Below are 18,217 nucleotides of genomic sequence, written 5' to 3'. Positions count from 1 at the left end.
TGTCTATGATTTTTAACAGTTTGACTATAGTATGTCTTGGAGAAGACCCTTTTGGGTGGAATCTATTTGGGAATATTTGGGGTTCCTGTACCTAGATGTCTATATTTTTTCAAGCTTTCAGAAGTTTTAAGCTATTATTTCATTATGTAGATTTTCTGTGCCTTTGCCCAATCATCTCTTTTCCTTCTGGTACTTTCAAAATTTGAATATTAGCTTGCCTAATGATGTCCCATATGTTACATATGTCTTCTTCATTTAAAAAAGTGTATATTTATTCATTTTTTTGGTCTGTCTTGGTTATTTCAAAAGACCTCTATTGATGTTCAAAAATTATTTATTCTGCTTGATTTACTCTATTGTTTAAGCTCTCAATTTTATTTTCTATTTCATTTACTACATTGTTTAGTTTCAGGATTTCTGGCTTTAAAATAAAATCTATCTCTTTGTTTAATTTCTCATCAGGATCATGAATTCTCTTCTTAATATTTGTGTTGTTTTTCTGTGTTCTTTTGCATCTGAATGAGTTTCTTTAATATCATTACTTTGAGTTCTTGTTAAGGCTTTTCATAAATTTCCTTTCTTTGTTATTTATTATTGAAGAATTATTGTGGGGTTTTTTTGAGGTGTTGTGTTCGCTTGCATTTTCATGTTTTTGTGTCACATTGATATGTGCACATTTGGTGTTAATAGTCACTTCTTCCAATTTTATGGATTGGCTTTTGTAGGAAACAACTTTTTCAGTAGATGTATCTATTATGCTGTTTGAGTTAGATACTTTGACTCTAATTCTGGGTGGATGTAGTAGTGTAATCTCTATATAACTTCCTCAGCTGTAATCAGTGTCAGTGATGTCCGTGAGTGCCTCAGTAGCTTAGGCTGTGATAGTTAGTGGAGGTTGGGATAAGGCTTTGATTGCCTAACTGTCCCTTGCGCATGAGTGGTGGCTATGACAGGCTAGGCATGTCAGTTGTTTGGAACCTGAGTGATGTATGCAGGCATTGGTAGTGGCAGGTCCTGGCAGGCCAGTCATTAATCCTCTAGGAAGCATGCTCAGGTACCTACAGTGACAGAAGCAGGCAGGTCCTTGGGCCTCTGAGCAGGACTCATGGCATTGTCAGTGGCAGTAGTAGTAGCAGATCAACCCTTGTTGGTACTTCCAGATATCAGCCGTCAAGGCAGCTAGCTGAGCTGTCTAGTCCCTGTTTCCTTGTGATGTGCACAGGTAAACGTTGGCATTGGCAACAGCATGTGAGGTAGGCCAGTCCCTAAGCAAATGTGAGGCATGTGTAGGCCCTGGCAGCCGGGGTTTGGTCCCATCATTAGGCCTTTAGATGGTGGGCATGTGCACTAGTGGTAGTAGGCAGTGTGGACCAATCCTCATGCTCCCAGATAACGTACATGGGTGCTAGCAGCAGTGGCAACAGTGGGCTGGGTGGGCCTCTCTTTTTTGCTTGCTTTCTTGGTTTGTGTTCTTTCTCTGTGAATGCACTGGGTTAACAAACTTCACTTTTGGACTTGCAAAAATTTCTTTCTACTTTGTTTTGAAATGTAATGTGCTTCTGTAAGATTTGCAATAACACATATAAAGTGTTATTAAGTTTTTCAGTTTATTTGTAGATGGAGTCTTCAGGGCAGTGAATAGTTTTCTAATGCCAGGTCTGAAAACAACAGGGTATAATTAGAATATTATGATAAATCTCTAAAAGCCCTACTTGGATCTTGTATCTGTCATGCAAAGTGTTGCCTAATATCTCTTGGAATGTTTAAATGATCTATTTTCAAAAGAGCACTGAGTAGATAGAAATGTTCATTATATATTATTAGCTCACCTAAGGCAAAAGAATATCAAAGGAATCCAACAGGGCAGCTTTGAGAGTCTTTGTGCACACACCCAAAATTGAATATTAAATACTGATGATGATTAAAAGAACCATCCTAAGAATTATTCATGATCAACTCAGCCCACTCCATACAACAGACCTACAAGCTAGGTGGGAACAGAGGTACTCACAAGTCTATTGTGTTTGCTATATTTAATTACCAATTCCAGGGAGTCATCAGCTACAACACTGAATCTCACATTTGGACTTCAAGAGATACCTACCCTAAAGTTATAAAAAAGGCTATAATTTAAATGACTAAAAATACTACATTTGGTGAATATGTAAATTAGAGAATGTTTATATAGTGCTAGTGGGAGTGTAAATATGTAAAAATATTCTGAAAAAAATGTTTGGACATTTCTACTGAAGCTAAATATATAAGATTTATTTGACCCAAGAATTCCACTCTTGGGCATGCAACCAAGAGAAATTGAATGCTACATACGACAAAAAAGTACAAGAATATTAATAGATGTAATAGATGCTTCAATCATAGTAAGTAAAGGCAGGAAAATACTCTCATTCCCATCAGCAGTAGAATGTGTAAATAAATAGTAACATACTGACATAATAGAATACTACAGAGCAATGAGAAAGAATGAACCCTCTTACACTTTGTAGCTTGAATTATTTTCACAGACACCACATTAAGTGAAATAATTCCACATATAATAGTGTATTTTATATGATTCTGTTTATATCAAGTTCAACAATAGGCAAAAATAATCTCCAGTGATAAAATTCAGAATCACAATTATTATCCTTATAGTAAGGAGATGCAATGAAGCATTTGTGGATACTGGAAATTATATATATGTTGAGTTGGATGGTGTGTTAGTCCATTCTCACACTCTTATAAACAAATACTTGAGACTGGGTAATTTATAAAGGAAGGAGATTTAATTGACTCCCGATTCCACATGGCTGGGAGGTCTCGGGGAACTTACAATCAGGGCAGAAGGCACCTCTTCACAGGGTGGCAGGAGAGAAAATGAGAGCTGAGCAAAGGGGGAAAGTCCCTTATAAAACCATCAGATCGCGTAGGAACTCACTCTCATGAGAACAGGATGGGTGTAACTGCCCCCATGATTCAATTACCTCCTACCGGGTCCCTCCCATGATAAGTAGTATAATGGGAACTACAATTCAAGATGAGATTTGGATGGTGACACAGCCAAACCATATTATTTCCCCTGGCCCCTCCCAAATCTCATGTCCTCACATTTCAAAACACAATCGTGCCTTTCCAACAGTCCCCCCAAGTCTTAGCTTATTACAGCATTAACCCAAAACTCTAAGTCCAAAGTCTCATTTGAGACAAGGTGAGTCCTGTCCTCCTATGAGCCTGTAAAATTGAAAGCAAGTTAGTTACTTCCTAGATACAATAGGGGTACAGGTATTGGGTAAATACACCCATTCTGAATGGTAGAAATTGGCCAAGCAAAGGGCTACAGGTGCCATGAAAGTCTGAAATCCAATTGGAGCAGTCATTAAACCTTAAAATTCCAAAATGATCTCCTTTGACTCCATGTCTCACGTCCAGGTCACACTGAGGGAAGAAGTGGGCTTCCACAGCCTTGGGCAGCTCCACCCCTGTGGCTTTGCAGGGTACAGCACCCCCCCTCTCCAATCCTGACTGCTTTCATAGGCTAGCATTGAGTGCTCGTGGATTTTCCAGGGGCATGATGCAAGCTGTCAGTGGATCTAACATTCTGGGGTCTGGAAGACAGTGGCCCTCTTCTCACAGCTCCACTAGGCCCTGCCCAAGTGGGAACTCTGTGTGGGAGCTCCAACCTCACATTTCCCTTCTGTACTGCCCTATCAGAGGTTCTCCATGAGGGCTCTGCCCCTGCAGCAAACTTCTTACTGGATATCCAGAAATTTACATACATCCTCTGAAATCTAGGTGGAGGTTCCCAAACCTCAGTTCTTGACTTCAAGAACTGAGAACCCAAAGGCTCAACACCACATGGAAACTTCCAAGGCTTGAGGCTTCTGCCCTTTGAAGCAATGGCCTAAGCTGTACCTTTCAGCTCCTTCAAGCATGGCTGGAGCTGAAGCAGCTGGGACTCAGGGCACCATGTCCTGAGGCTACATAGAGTAGGGTGTTCTGGGCTCGGCCCATGAAACTATTTTTTTCCTTCTAGGCCTCCAGGTCTGTGATGGGAGGGGCTGCTATGAAGGTCTCTGACATGCTCTGGAGACATTTTTCTGATTTTCTTGGTGATTAACATCTGTCTCCTTATTACGCAAATTTCTGCAGCAGGCTTGAATTTCTCCCCAGAAAATATGTTTTTTTTGTTGTTGTTGTTGTTGTTTTGGTTTTTGGTTTTTTTTTCTGTCACATCGTCAGGCTGCAAATTTTCCAAACTTTTATGCTTTGCTTCCTCTTGAACGCTTTTTCCACTTAGAAATTTCTTCCACCAGATACCCTAAATCATCTCTCTCGAGGTCAAAGTTCCACAGATCTCTAGGGCAGAGGCAAAATGTTGCCAGTCTGTTTGCTAAAGCATAGCAGTAGTGAACATTACTGCAGTTCCCACAAGTTCCTCATCTCCATTTGAGACCACCTCAGCCTAGTCTTCATTGTCCATATCACTATCAGCATTTTGTTCAAAGTCATTTAACAAGTCTCTAGGAAGTTCCAAATTTTCCCACATCTTCCTGTCTTCTGAGCCCTCCAAGTCTCTAGGGAGTTCCTAACTTTCCCACATTTTCCTGTCTTCTTCTGAGCCCTCTAAACTGTTCCAACCACTGCCTGTTACTCATTTCCAAAGTCACTTCCACATTTTTGGGTAGCCTTATAGCAGCACCCCACTCCTAGTACCAATTTACTGTATTTGTCCATTCTTATGCTGCTATGAAGAAATACCTAAGATTGAGTAATTTATAAAGGAAAGAAGTTTAATTGACTCACAGTTCTGCACAGATAGGGAGGCCTCAGGAAACTTCTAATCATGGAAGAAGGCACCTCTTCACAGTGCAACAGGAGAAAGAATGAGTGCCAGCAGGGGAAATGCCAGACACATGAAACTATCAGATCTAGTGAGAACTTACTCACTGTTATGAAAACAGCATGGGGGTAACAGCTCCCATGATTCAATTACCTCCCACTCGGTACCTCCCATGACATGTGGGGATTATGGGAACTACAATTCAATATAAGTTTTGTGTGGGGACACAGCCAAACCATATCAGATGGCATTCATATAAATGGCATTCTGTGAAAAAGACAATCTATACAGACTTAATATTGTGTATTTTGCTATGTGTAAACTTTATCTCACAAAATTATTTAAAACAATAATATATCCCTACACTTTATCCCTACTCCATGAAGGCAGGAGGGAGTTCTGTGGTCCAAAACAGGTTGATGTGGTTGTAGACTTGGAATGGTCAGTCTGTGACCTAGGAGTACGGAATCTAACGGAACCAAGTAAAGGTGAATCAGGAAGAGCCAGAAAGTAAGAAAAACAGTAGAGATAAAATACAAATGGGACTTGGGACAACAGGAACCAGGTTCCAAGCTAAGAGCAGGCAATAAAGAGGAAACAGAAGGAAGAAGTTTCCAGAGGTTTATCCTGGACATGGGAAGAGGGGAGTGCTGATAGAGCATATGAGGACAGGAAAGGATGTACCAATAACTGAGTCAAGATAAACACAGATCTCCTTCTCATCCCCTCTCTCGGTTAGAGAGGAGTTCTGATTTTCTTTACTTCTTTTCTGCAGGGTTTCTGAAATTTAGAGAAAGAAGTATTTCCCACATACTTTCTCAGGGTATACCACTAGATAAATGTGTTGAGTGTCTATAATTTGCAAGGTTAAGTATTCATCATAATGTCATTAAGAATTCAGCATCTCCCTTAAAGCATTCTCACATTCTGTATCTTAAATGACCCTCATCTGCCACCAAGGATAAAGGGTAGTGTGTAGGTTTGTAAGTTGGCATGCACACAGGTTCCTGACCTTTTACTGGAACTATAACTGTGAATCTTAACAGGTCTTGTCTTAACATCAGATTTACATGGATTTGAAGTTCAAATATTAGGCCTCATACTATGTCTTTCCCATCCCTTATCTCTGGGGTGACCATATATGTGAGGTAGCATGATAGAGTCCAGGATGTAAATTGTTATCCAGGTAAATTATTAATGACATCTGTTTTGTTCTCAAATGTGTTCTGATTTTGGATGATAAAATGTACAGTGACCCTACTTATCCCATAAGTCACCCTGCATCTGCTGTTTACATATAGACATATATCACTTTACTGATTCTCATGTAATATTGAAGTGTATTCCTTTTTTGTCTACCCCTATCCATGACAATTTCATCTTGGTACTTGTCATGTATTCAATGAGTATTTACTGCATGAATATGTGAATCGCCAATAAGGAAGCTGTTATTTTGATGGTTTGGTTAAGTGGAAAGTGACTATGGATGACTAATATGGGAGAAAATTGCCTTGACATATTATAACCTCTCTGGGAAGCTGGCTGGAGAGAATAGTAGCTCAAAGGAAGAGAAAAACTGGTGACTGCCATGGGCATCCAGGAGAAGCATTCATTAGCTAAATTGATCTTACTGCAGGAAATAAAACGTCTCTAGGATATTTCAAGTTTGTACTAGGTAAAATTAATGATCAACCCATCATCATCCATCTATCTCTTTTCAAAAATAGGTAATTACACCATCAAGTTTAGGTTAAGAAGCTTGTTAAGTAGAGATTATTGGGATGATGGTGTGAAAAAAAGGCAAAACCATCCATCACTTAAAGCTATATTAAGGAAGTTAAGCCCTCACCACAAGTATGTGCTTCATCAGCATGACTGCATACTTTTCTTAACATTTTTAGCTTCAAAGATTCTTCTTTTAATTGAAACCCAATATGCGTTTATTGCTGATACATGTTAAAATCTTGCTTATACAGTACATAGATCTCTTTCCAAAGCCAATAGTCCTACATTGTTTGTTTCCTAATTAGCACAGACACTACATGAAAAATGCAAGAGACATCTGCTAGGTGGAGATGCCTATCAGTTTTCATTGATTTTTTTGTTATTCTGGATAGTCCGGAGGCACTGCTGGTTTGGCTTGTCTTGAAGCTTTTTAAATAAGCACTTTTGTTTTTTGCAGGTGCATTTAACATAATACTACTAATTTGGAGGTATTTTTAATAAGTTCTAGATCCACTTGACATAGTGCTTGGTAACTGAGTTGACCAGCAGTGAACATACATTCTTTTTGCCTGGAGTGATATAGGGTTTGAAATAAAGCCAAGCAGTGTCATAAGTTTCCTGACATCATAATTCAACATTGCATAAGCTGCACAGTACAAAGAACTAATTGCAAAATGTGCTACTGAGTATGAAGCCTTTTAAACAATTAAATAATATGTAGCAAAAATTGAGGAATAGACTTCAAATAACCTAGAGAATAATTTTTAAAAATTATGATTCAGATTTCCTGTGTTCTAGCCACTACCAGACAGTCAATTGTGACCTGTGTACTGTATTTGTGGTTCCATGTAATATTCTTGCTTTCTCTTCTCCCCCAAAGAATTTATATACATCTACTCTACACCCATAATAAACTTTGTACCCCTGTGATAGCACTGCACACTATCAATTTATTTTCTGTTTAATCCACTAACAGGCCTACCGTCTAAACCCAGAGCCAATTCTGCATCCATCTCTGTATTCGTAATGCCCATTACCTGGCCAATGAAAAGGGGCTCAGTGCTGGGTGCGGTGGCTCACGCCTGTAATCCCAGCACTTTGGGAGGCCAAGGTGGGCGGATCACGAGGTCAGGAGATCGAGACCATCCTGGCTAACACTGTGAAGCCCCATCTCTACTAAAAATCCAAAAAAAAAAAAAAAAAAATTAGCCAGGCATGCTGGCGGGCACCTGTAATCCCAGCTACTCGGGAGGCTGAGACAGGAGAATCGCTTGAATCAGGCAGGTGGAGGTTGCAGTGAGCCAAGATCGCACCACTGCACTCCAGCCTGGGTGGCAACAGAGCGAGACTCTGTCTCAAAAAAAAAAAGTGGGTGGGGGTTGGGGGTTCAGTAAATAATTGGTGAATCAATAAAATCTTGGGCAAGCTATGATAATAATGTTTTCTCATCTATGGAATGGAAATAATAATAGTACCTTACCCATATTTATTTTGTTAAAAAAATACCTCACACACAATATTTAGCTCTATATCTAAAATATGTTCAGTGCATTAGATAATTAACAGTTATATTTTTGAAATAAACTAATATGCCTTTCCTTTTGTCACTTTCTTGTACGTAGTCTCCCTGAATTAAGCCATAATTATCCATGGCCTCAGAAAGGATTAGGATTATTATAACAGGAATGGAAAAAAGAAGGACAGTTGATTATTTAATTCAAAGAAATTTTTATCACAGGGCGGTAAAAGTTTAGTTGCATACAGGTCAACATTAAATATCTAAATCAATTCTCTATATGTGACCAACGTCAATTAGAGGGGGAAGCTGATATATATTGAAAGTCACTCTATTCTAGTCACAACACTATTTTATTTACAAACATCCTTCTAATTAATCATCACAACAGATTGTGAGTTGGGAATTATTATCTACATTTAACAAATGAGCACACTAGTTGAGAGATTAAGTCAAGTGTAGATGAGGGATTGATATTTGAAACCCAATTCTCTCAGAATCTTGTTCCTTAGGGATCCAGTAGACTGAGATAGAAGAAACTAAAGTGTTCTGGGCAAGAGAAAGAACTGAAAGAGTTCACAACAAATAGCATAATATGTCTATGGACTGACTCTTCTAGTTTGTGTTCTCTACAATCTTTAAATCAAACTAAAGTAGATGAGACAGGACTTTATTAAATTTGGCATAACTACTTTACCTCATTCACGTCAATAATCAGTCATTCAGCGGAAATTGTTTCATGTCCTTTCTTCAAATTTCTCCTTTTTCTCATCAAGAAAATTCTCCTGTTTCTCACTCCATTAGTCCAATCATAGCAATCACATTATAGCTACCATTTGCCTAGTGCCTTTACCAAGTAGCACCCATTTTTTTAAATGCCAAGCTTGTAGGATAATTATTATCTTCACTTTATAAATGAGTAAACTGAAACTTAGAGACATTAAGTGGTTTATCCAAGGTCCATATTTAACAAGGAGAAGCTTCTTTCTGACTCCAAAATCTCTTTTTATTATATCCTGCTCCAATTCAACCTCTAAGTCTTAGCTCAAATTCTTCCTCCTCTTTGATATCTTCCTTAACTATCCCATGAGAATTTAAGGATTTCTCTTCAATACTCAGATAGGACATCCTATGGGCTTTCATTCCAAGTATAATTCCAAGTATATTATCATCCCCATCTTGGATTCAGAATTACTTGAGAATCGTGATGGTTAATTTCATGTGACAACTTGGCTAGGACATGGTATTCAGATATTTGGTCAAAAATTATTCCAGGATGGGCCTCATACAATCTCTCTCTCTCTCTCTCACACACACACACACACACACACACACACACACACACACATCTTGTTGGTTCTGTTTCTCTGGAAAATTCTGACATACACAAGAACAAAACCCTATATAATTATCTTTGTATTCCTAGATACTAGTTTATAAAGGCTGGTGCATAGCAGGCTCTCAGTACATGATCAAAAAATGAGGTGTCATAAGAAAGAAGAAAAGGTGATGGGTAGTAGGTGGTGAGAAAAAATTAGATATATTAAGTATAATAAGTGCAAATATTTGGTCTGTTTAGATTATATGGGAGTAGTTTTAACATAAAACACTTAAAATTGTGTTCTAGTTTGTTGCCATATACTATCTGCTTGTACTTTTTACAATATTTTCTTTTCATATATAACAAAGATAGTCTCTAAATGACTACTCAAAGTACTTTGTAAAATAAGAATGAAGAGTCACAGAAATCTCTAGGAGCTCAAAACTATGGAGCAGGTAAATGGTGTCTCATATGGAAAGTCAGTTCACCATAGGCAGTTTGGAATCTTGGTCTCAGTAAAAACCTGGGAAAGATTGTGAAGTTATCCAGTGATCCTTCCTGCACACATTGTGCTATATTTGTATAGAGAATAAAAAGCATGATTCCTGAGTACATTTGAGACATAAGAGCAAAACATCTTTCTTTTTCCTTATTGAATTTATGCATATAAAAATATTTTTAAATTATATGAAAAATATAAAATATTCATGCCAAATCACCCTTATTATAAAGAACTAAATTACACAAAGTTGATACACTATGAGAGAACTGGGGACCTGCAGTCATATTAGCTTCGAGCCTACTAACACTCTTATAGGATTAATGCACCTTAAAGGGAAATAAGTTCAAAATTCCCCTAGGACAATCGTTCTCAAATGGAGTGTGGTTTTGCTCCTCCTGGGCAGTATTTCACAATGTCTGGAAATATATTTTATTGTCAACCTGGGAGGTAGTATGTTATTAGCATCTGGTGAATAGAGACCAGGGATGCTGCTAGATACTCTACAATAAACAGGAAAGCCCCTCACCAAAAAATACTTATTCAGTCCAAATGTCAATATTCCTAAGTTGAGAGATAAACTCTACCCTAGAAATTTTGATGATATTAATTATTCAGATTCCTCTAGGCCACCTCAGTGGTCTAGGTGGTCTACAGAAATCTGAATAATTAATATCATCATTCCCAATGTCTTTATAGAAGCAGTCTTAAAGATTACCTATCTTTTGAAGATGGATTTCATGATTTCCTTTTCTCACTTGTGGAAACAAATTAAAACCACGCAAATGAAATAAAGCAAAGGCTATGTATTCAGAGCAAGCGAGTCAGTCACCAACACTTAACTTATGTCCAAGAATCAAAGGCAAGACAGAAGAGTGGAAAAGCTTCATAGCAGAAAAAAAAAGAGGCTTCAGGTATGCCCTTGCATAGGGAGCTGTAGACAGGATCTCCCTGACCTGATTAGCCCTCTGCCCTGCATTCTTAATCCCTGATTGGTTAAGGATGTATATTGGTTTTCTGCAGTTTGCTCTAGGATGGAAGCAGGGAGAAAAATTGGAGGGGCTGCTATTATTAATCAATTTCTGACCATTTGGAGCTGTTTACTACATGAGTTATTTTTTTCTGTTTTTGTTTTTTTTTTTTTTACTTTTTGGACTGATTGCTGCAGATAGTAGTTTGACTTCTAAGATTGATTACCACAGACAATACGTTGGCTTCCTGGGATTGCTGCAGATTGTGGGGAAGAATTCTAGTTTTATGTGTCGTCTGTTCATTATCAGTTTACAAATTCAATCTCTCATACGCTTCACTCATAGACATATCAACTGCATGGAATTCCATGTTTACTTGAATTCAAACCTAAGAAAGTTTAGCAATAGATATCTGCAGCCAAACCCAGAAAGTAAAAGTTGAGAAAAAGATTATACAAATGAATTCCCAAGAAGAAGATGGGGAAGACAATTTGTAAAGCAAAGAGTCATACTATTTACGTAATTCTGTGTTGGTTTATTTATTTATTACTTTCTATACCCTGCTTTTTTTGCTGGGAAAATAAGTTCTCAAGCTATATTTTCCTGATTTCCTGGCCTGCTGACTTAATATAAGCTCCTTCCAATAGGAGAGTTTCATTAGCAATTGAAATACAGGACGTAAAATTAAGAACAAGAAAACAATACCTTTCTGCTTCTGGTATCAATAGGAAAGCAGCAACTGTCAGCAACTCTAGGGACAACATGAAGAAGGAGTGATTCTGGAATCTAGTAGCCCAAGAAGAGGCAGAATTTTTCTGATGGAACTTAAAAAAAAATTAATTGGATGGCAACAAGTTCAGAATTTTCAATCCTAACCCAGAGGCATCAGTGCTTCTGATCTTCAGAAATCGTCCTTTTTTCTCTTTTTTCTTCAGTCCCCATAATCACTTTTGCGCTCCATACCTTCCAGCACCAAGTTCTCATATTAAATTCCTTCAGTTTGATTTATAGGGAGAATTTATATATTCTATATTCATGATTCTAACTGGTATAGGTAAATGTTGAAATTTTAAAAAATAAGACTTTTACTTAATATAATCTGTTTAAGTCTGATATCTATAATGACTTATGATTAAACTAAGCCCTGTCAACAGTGTATTGCCCAACCCAACATAACTGAAAACTCTTAGCTCTTTAATTCTACCTATTTGTCTGTTTCAGGTTTTTCAAACATCTTCTAGGCAAATTACTTCCATTGATTTCTAAAGTATTGTTGGTGCACAAGCAACCATGCTTGCTCAGCAAAACAATTCATAATACACACTTGGATACTCTGGAAAACAAAAAATTGTCTTTTTGGTTTTTTGATCATGTTCCTGGTTAATGAACCAAAAGCACTTGTAGGTGATAAGAAATTGTGTTATAATATCAGCATCTTTTTAAAGCTGTAGCTATGAAGAGCTAGGGTTCTCCCTAGAATGCATGTGCCTTGTAAAGAGATTTAGATTTCCTAGTTGCCTTCCCTTTAAATGTTATATTTTATGCTTTGAAAGGAAGCAACAAATTTTCCATTTTTATGTCTCTGTCTCTCTATCATTCTCTCTGCCTGTGTCTCTGTCTCTCTCTCTCTCACACACACACCTTTACCTCATTTCACAAGTCTTTCTTTTGTTTAAGTTTTCCTGGTAATATTTAAATCAGAATACACATTCAGAATTTAATTCCAATAAGACTGAAACAAGGTATGAGTAACACCCAGGGTGGGAAATTTTTGCAGTAATCTTTTCATTAAAAGAATCCATAAAGCTGGTGTGACAGCAAAAAGAAAAACAACTTATTTCTTTTCAGCCTAATCGACTTAGGGAAAGCAATAATCCTTTGCTAATTTCTTCCATCAGAACAAGCATATGTTGTAAGGAATCACATTTAGAACAAAAAGTAAGCTAAATGAAGTGCCAAGAAATCATGTAAAGAATGGTTTCCTTTCTGAGTATGCCACATTCTCAAGGTTCAACGAAAGGGCCTTTGTTTATGGGATATGTGAAATCTTCCTAAACAAAGACCAGAAATTCTTGAGGAATCCCAATCTTGCTGTTCCAGATTGTTTCAGTGTGATACTGGCTTCTTGCATTGTGAACTGTGTAGTTTGAAAGTTGCAATAAAAGTCAAGGCAATTGGGGTTGCAAAAAGAGGTTTTTCAGAAAAAGGTCTATTTGTTTAAACTGATAGAAATATCTTCTCTTGTATCAGCTGGCTTCTACTGCAGAGCAAACCTCCCCAAAACTTAGTGTCAAAAAAATAAACATTTTTATAGACCAGGGGTCAGCCAGTTATGGCCCATGGGCCAAATCTGGCCTATAGCTAGTTTCAGTACAGCCATAGACATAGGATTTTGTTTTTCACATTTTTTAAGGGTTATAAAGCCTACATTATTTATTTTCTGGTCCTTTACAAAAAAAAAAAAATTGCTTAACTTGGATTTAGAAAAGGCTTTTATTGGTCAAAAATTTGCCCTGGGCCCTGCAGGGTGTTTTTTGTTAGTTCAGCTGGTTTCAGCTTTTCATTTTATTTCAACTTATATTTTAGATTCAGGGGGGTATGTGTGCATGTTTGTTGCATGGGTATATTGTGTGATGCTGAGGTTTGGGATTCAAATGGTTCTGCAACCCACATAGTGGCATGGTACCCAGCAGTTAGAGTTTCAACCTTCGGCTTTTTCCCTCCCTCCTCTCTCTACTAGTCCTCAGTGTCTAATATTGCCATCTGTATGTCCATGACTAGCCACTGTTTAGCTTCCACTTATAAGTGAGAACATGTAGTATTTGGTTTTCTGATTCTGCATTAATTTGCTTAGGATAACGACTTCTAGCTGCATCCATGTTGCTACAACAAACATGATTTTATTCCATTTTATGGCTGTGTAGTATTTCTTGGTGAATATGTACCATGTTTCTTTATCCAGTCCATCATTGATGAGCACCTAAGTTAATTCCATGTCTTTGCTATTGTTAATAGTGCTGCTATAAACATACAAGTCCATGTGTCTTTTTGGTAGAACAGTTTATTTTCTTTTGGATATATACCCATTAATTGAATTGTTGGGTCAAATTGTAGTTCTGTTTTAAGTTATTTGAGAAATCTTGAAACTGCTTGATGATTAGTGTTGTTAAGCATTTTTTTTTTTTTCAGAATGGTTTGTTGGCTACTTGTATGTCTTCTTTTGAGATATTTCTGTTCATGTCTTTTGTCCACTTTTGTTTCTTTTTTGTTTTGGATAGGCTCCATCACACATCTGTGGTCAGCTGCCTGTTTGTTAACTGGCCCAGTTTCTGGGGGTTAGTGGCTGTTGGCTGGGGTGAAGGGAACAACTTAGCTACATGTCTCTGATCATCCGATACGTAATCCAGACTTGTTTGCGTGGTGGCTGACAGAGTTCTAAGTGGAAGTATAGAAGTACACAAGGCCTCTTGAGGACTGGACTTCAAGCGGTCACAATGTCCTCCCCATTCTATTGGCCAAAGTAAGTCAGAGGAACAGCGAGGGAGGAATGTGTAAGGGCTTTAAGAGTAGTGGCGCCTAATTTGGAGTTTCAATGAGGAAGAGGAGAGCTGCCTTCACCCTTGGATTCCCTTGTTTTCAGATTCACTTTTTTGCTTTCTCTATCTCTGCACAATTTAGTCCTTAATCTTGTGTGGTCTCAGTGCCTGTTTTACTCCTATCCTTCTGTGGTCTGGCTTTCCCTGCCTCTCTTTGTATAGATGCCAACTATGTCTATTCCATACTGAGGCATATGAACTCATATAGTGCCTCTAGGGTAATTAAGAAAAGGTAGTCTTTTCTCTGGCAAGTGGCTTGGCAAGTAAAGCGTAGGATGGGGATTGTAGGCTAGACATCCTTAACAGGATAAAACCTGCAAACTCATTTTTGAGGAGCTCTGGTTCTAACCATGCTCTCTGTGTATCTGCAGACTTCATGCTCTCTGTGTATCTGCAGACTTCAAATATCAACTGAGACTGACCCCAGAGAGAGAATCTGATTGTGTCTTCTTTCAGGTATCTATTCCTAGTTCAGTTAACTGGGACTCACAGGGTAGCAAGTGGCTTCCTGTGTGCCACCATATACCTTGAAAGAGGACATGAGCAAAATCTCTGAGAAATAGGACTGGTCAGACTTTTTAAATGGAATGTGAAGAGGAAATGATTAGGGAAGAATGGTGTGGGCTCATGAGTATTTTTTGTGCTGGATATTTGAAGAAGGCTAAGCTTTATTTTGTATTTACTCGAAGATTGTAGTAAATATCAAGAGAGTAGATTCCTATCTCTGTTATACATTTTACGTGTTAATATATGAAGACTACATACACCATACCTACTGTGTAAAAACCTAAGTTTTAAAAAAGATTTTGCTTCTATGCCTTTTTCTCAGTGAGCACCTAAATATTAATATATATTTTAAATAGGGTTCTCTCAATCTATGTTTCATTACATCAATGCCTGAAAGGATATAACACCTAGGGAGTTTAATAAAATAATACAAAGAGAAGCTAATATTACTAACATCACTCACAACAAAAATTATACAAAACTTACTAGACAGATTACTTAAGCATAATTGCATATAATTAAAACATACATTAAGTTCTGTTATGAATTTCCAACTACTGAAAACAATTTTCAAGTATTTACTCAGTTTTATTCAACTGTGTCGAAAACAAGAATCTATGATACAGTTTGGCTCTGTGTCCCCACCCAAATCTCACCTTGAATTGTAATCCCCATGATCCTCATGTATCAAGGGCAGGACCAGGTGGAGGTAATTGAATCACAAAGGTGGCAAACACCATGCTGTTATCATGATAATGAGTGAGTCCTCACTAGGTCTTATGATTTTACCAGGGGCTTTTACCCCTTTGCTTGGCACTTCTGTTTCTTGCAGCCCTGTGAAGAGGTGTCTTCTGCCATGATTGTAAGTTTCCTGTGCCTCCCCAGCCATGTGGAACTGTGAGTCAATTAAATCTCTTTTCTTCATAAATTACCCAGTCTTGAGTATTTCCTTATAGTAATGTGAGAATGGGCTTATGCATATATAACCAGTATAGATTTTATTTGCTTGTCTAAATTCCACTGGTATGCTGCTAAGTGATCCATGTCCTATTTATCCCATGCCTACTGTATGAAATTAGCATCTACTCTTAGGCACTGCTCTTCCTGTGGCTATGTATTACTACCCTCATTTTCTAAATGTATTATTAAATCACATCACATTATATAACATTAAACCACCAGTATTTATTTGGAGAATCTTCTTTCTACAGGAAACCAAAAATAGCTTCCCATTCTATTCTCTCAGTACTGTCTAACATGCTGGCCAAGGAAAAAGGAGGGAGACTGTGTTTAATAACTTTTTCTCAAAAAAAAATCAGTTGGTTTTTCATACCTATTTCTACAGTTTTTTCTCTCTATATCTTTGGTAGCAAAAACAAGAATCTTAAACATGTTCTTACTGAGTGGGGCCCATTTTATTTCTTGCATCTTTTATAATCTTCTTAAATCACTTTAGGAGGTATACCAAAAGGCAGATTTTTGAGCTAACAGACCTGGCTTTGAATCTATAACTTATAGCTGGGTAAATTTAAATAAGACATTTATGTGCCTTAATGCTCCATTACCATATATGCAAAATGGAAGTAAAAAATATGTGTCTTTATTACTGTTGGGAAGATTAGAAAAGAAATTTATATTAATTACCCTGTGCATTATGCAATTTAAAATTACTACAAAGCATCCCATTTTGTATTTTTAAGTCTATTTGAAGTGAAATCTTCCTGTTAGCCCTGTCCTTTACACAGAGTTTAACCATACTCAGCTTCTGTTAATACCCACTAACAGAGACTTAATATTTGAGCATCTTAATACTATATGAAGGATTAACCTTTTCTTGTATGTGGAACTTTAGATCTCAGCCATATGTAAAAGAAATCCAAAACATGTGACTCACTCATGTACAGCCTTGATTTATTTTATCCGAACTTCCAAGGAATCTGAAGGTAGAAGGTCCAGGATTTGTGCAGTGGCTCTAACAATATTTGTTTTTTCTTTCCGCTATGCCATCCTTAGCCTTTAGTCACACAACAGCTGTGGAACCTCCAGGCAAGTGTTTGCATAATAAGCTGGAAGAAAGGATGATGGGGGAAGCAAAGGCATGCCAACTGAACCTGCCATATTAATCATCAGAGCAATAGCCTTCTTACATGCCCTGGTCAGTCAGCTCCTGCTCATGTCACATAGCAATGCCTATACTTTATTTGTTAGCTGAAATCTTTTTTTAAGATGAACATTTTGCATTACTAAATAACACTGGAGTTGTGTTAGCACAAAGGAAAATGGAAAATAGTTTTTAGTAGACAGGTAGGAGTTTTTGGCACAGATGTCTACAGCAACTTCAAAGTCATCTTCTCTAAAAAACATTCAGCTCTCTCATCTTCCTATGAAACTGCAATGGTGATATATTCTGAGTAGAACAATTAAGACTTTGGAAAAATATAAATGGTAGGTAAGGCTCTGACTATACATTGAGTTGTGAGAGAAAGGTAAGGATCACTCTAGGTAAGGGAGATTGTTCCCCTAAAGAACAGTGTGACTAGTCCCAAAATGCAGGTGTAAACTAGGAATTTTGGCAGGGTATCAAGACTAAGAACTGAAACATATCTACAAGGGCATTCATTTAAGATGGATTTAGTTTTGGAGCAATTTTTTCCTCTTGAATCATGAGGAGTGTCAGAATAAGTTTACTATTTAAATTTTTATCCATTTAGTTATTTTCTTTGATGATATGCCATCTATTATTACATGAGTATGTGTATTCAATACTTCTAGAGCCTAATATGATGATGTGGAGAATAAAGTGATGAAGCAAAAAACAAACAAAAAAAACACACAAAAACTCTGGCCCATTACAAGTCTTCTCCTCTCCTGCTGACACTGGGATGAATTAACTGCTCTCAACAGAACTGTGGACAGTAACTCCAAGAATGCCTCATGATGAAGGATGAGGTGGCTCACAGGAAGAAGTTATTACAGGGAGCTTGCAAAGGGTAGACAGCCACTAGGTAGGCAGTTCAAGAATTGAGATAAGTTCCATCATTCCCAAGATATGGTAGAGGGAGGTGGCTCTTGAAAAATAGAAGCTGGTTTAGTGTTATAAGAGTAGGAGGAGCAGGATTTTAGAAAGGACTAAGAACTGGGTATGAGACCCTGCACTGCCAAAAACAGGAATATGACTTCATTTCTCTTGGCCACAATTTTTACTTCTGCTAAATAAAGGCAGCTCCAAGTTCCTTACCTGGAAA

The sequence above is a fragment of the Pongo abelii genome, chromosome 2, assembly GCF_028885655.2.
Source record: "Pongo abelii isolate AG06213 chromosome 2, NHGRI_mPonAbe1-v2.0_pri, whole genome shotgun sequence".
NCBI classification, from domain to species: Eukaryota; Metazoa; Chordata; class Mammalia; order Primates; family Hominidae; genus Pongo; species Pongo abelii.
Note: the sequence above shows the minus strand (reverse complement) of the source record.